Raw genomic sequence first — 2,500 nt, 5'->3', positions numbered from 1 at the left:
GCCGAGTGCCGGGCGGCGGCGCATCCTCAACGCACACAGTCCTCAGTCGGACCAGCACACTGCAGATGTCCACCGCGCTTCGCACCGGGCCCGCGAGGACCCACTTTGGCCGCCCGGCGCCGCGCGCAGGGTGCCCCGGCGCGCAGCTGCGCCGCCTGCCGCGTCCGTCGGCCGGCGCGCCTGCCACTGGGCGCCCCCACCAGCCGGCTGTAGCGCGTGCGCCCACGCACCGCGCGGCCAGCACGCCGGGCGGCCCCCCCTCACCGGCCGGGGACGGTCCCACCCAGCCACCGCCGCGTATCGCTTCACACACAGATTTGCCCTTACTGATTTACCTCCAGCAACAACAACCGCACCACAATGGGTTTACCAGTTGTTCATTTGCGTAACGTCACCAGCAAACGTAGACGTCCATCCCAGTTTGCAAATGCAACGATTATTGCATACCTGTCTGTTAGGTGTCACGACACACTACGTCTGCCCACATACACGCAACAAAATGTGCACGACTAGAGAACACGTGGGAGGTGGCCCCCTACGTATGCGATGTCCATTACGAGACCGACTGTCAACCAGCATCTGTACCATGTCGCAGATGTGGAACGCGGTGCACCATGCTATCACACTGTGTGAGAAGAGACGACTACGTTTGAATACACGCGCCACTACATCAACAGACGGCTCATGCTGATCGCCATCCAGGGCGTCCGTTAATCCCACACGTCTCTATGGCGTACCACACTGCAATGTAGCTGTTATGGGGAGACGGCACGTGGCTGAGTGCACAACATTTGGACCGTATGGTTCGCTGTTGTTGGGCGCAGTCGTTGTACGGTCACACATGTGCCACAGCGTATCATGCAGTACATACGGACCTATGTGCAGTACAATGTGAGGGTTAAGCTTACGACATCAGCGGACAGTGGACACAGGCCGTACCACGACGTAGACTGAGCGCTTCGACATGCGAATGCCAGTGAACAGCTGCGAAGGGCATTGAACACGCAAGCACCTGAACGACCAGCGTGCGAAGGCAGGGGGGAGGGTGGGGGCGATGTACATCCTGCAGTCGTCCACATTACAGTGTACAGCGGGAGCATGTAAAAAGTAAGCAACACTTGCGAAGTGTTGAACATGAAACGATACACAAGAGGGTGGGCGGTGCGAGTAGCGAACTATATTCAGAGGGTTGTGGTTAGACAACACTGGATTAATGTAACGTGTCATATGCCAATTACAGAGCAGGTTAAGGCACAACTTGGGTTAGGTTAAGGCACAACGTGGGTTAGGTTAAGGCACAACTTGGGTTAGGTTAAGGCACAACGTGGGTTAGGTTAAGGCACAACGTGGGTTAGGTTAAGGCACAACGTGGGTTAGGTTAAGGCACAACGTGGGTTAGGTTAAGGCACAACGTGGGTTAGGTTAAGGCACAACGTGGGTTAGGTTAAGGCACAACGTGGGTTAGGTTAAGGCACAACGTGGGTTAGGTTAAGGCACAACGTGGGTTAGGTTAAGGCACAACGTGGGTTAGGTTAAGGCACAACGTGGGTTAGGTTAAGGCACAACGTGGGTTAGGTTAAGGCACAACGTGGGTTAGGTTAAGGCACAACGTGGGTTAGGTTAAGGCACAACGTGGGTTAGGTTAAGGCACAACTTGGGTTAGGTTAAGGCACAACTTGGGTTAGGTTAAGGCACAACTTGGGTTAGGTTAAGGCACAACTTGGGTTAGGTTAAGGCACAACTTGGGTTAGGTTAAGGCACAACTTGGGTTAGGTTAAGGCACAACTTGGGTTAGGTTAAGGCACAACTTGGGTTAGGTTAAGGCACAACTTGGGTTAGGTTAAGGCACAACGTGGGTTAGGTTAAGGCACAACGTGGGTTAGGTTAAGGCACAACGTGGGTTAGGTTAAGGCACAACGTGGGTTAGGTTAAGGCACAACGTGGGTTAGGTTAAGGCACAACGTGGGTTAGGTTAAGGCACAACGTGGGTTAGGTTAAGGCACAACGTGGGTTAGGTTAAGGCACAACGTGGGTTAGGTTAAGGCACAACGTGGGTTAGGTTAAGGCACAACGTGGGTTAGGTTAAGGCACAACGTGGGTTAGGTTAAGGCACAACGTGGGTTAGGTTAAGGCACAACGTGGGTTAGGTTAAGGCACAACGTGGGTTAGGTTAAGGCACAACGTGGGTTAGGTTAAGGCACAACGTGGGTTAGGTTAAGGCACAACGTGGGTTAGGTTAAGGCACAACTTGGGTTAGGTTAAGGCACAACGTGGGTTAGGTTAAGGCACAACTTGGGTTAGGTTAAGGCACAACTTGGGTTAGGTTAAGGCACAACTTGGGTTAGGTTAAGGCACAACTTGGGTTAGGTTAAGGCACAACTTGGGTTAGGTTAAGGCACAACTTGGGTTAGGTTAAGGCACAACTTGGGTTAGGTTAAGGCACAACTTGGGTTAGGTTAAGGCACAACTTGGGTTAGGTTAAGGCACAACGTGGGTTAGG

Source organism: Schistocerca cancellata, unplaced genomic scaffold (assembly GCF_023864275.1).
Source record: "Schistocerca cancellata isolate TAMUIC-IGC-003103 unplaced genomic scaffold, iqSchCanc2.1 HiC_scaffold_646, whole genome shotgun sequence".
NCBI classification, from domain to species: domain Eukaryota; kingdom Metazoa; phylum Arthropoda; class Insecta; order Orthoptera; family Acrididae; genus Schistocerca; species Schistocerca cancellata.
The sequence above is the reverse complement of the archived record's forward strand: the minus strand, read 5'-3'. Positions refer to the sequence as shown.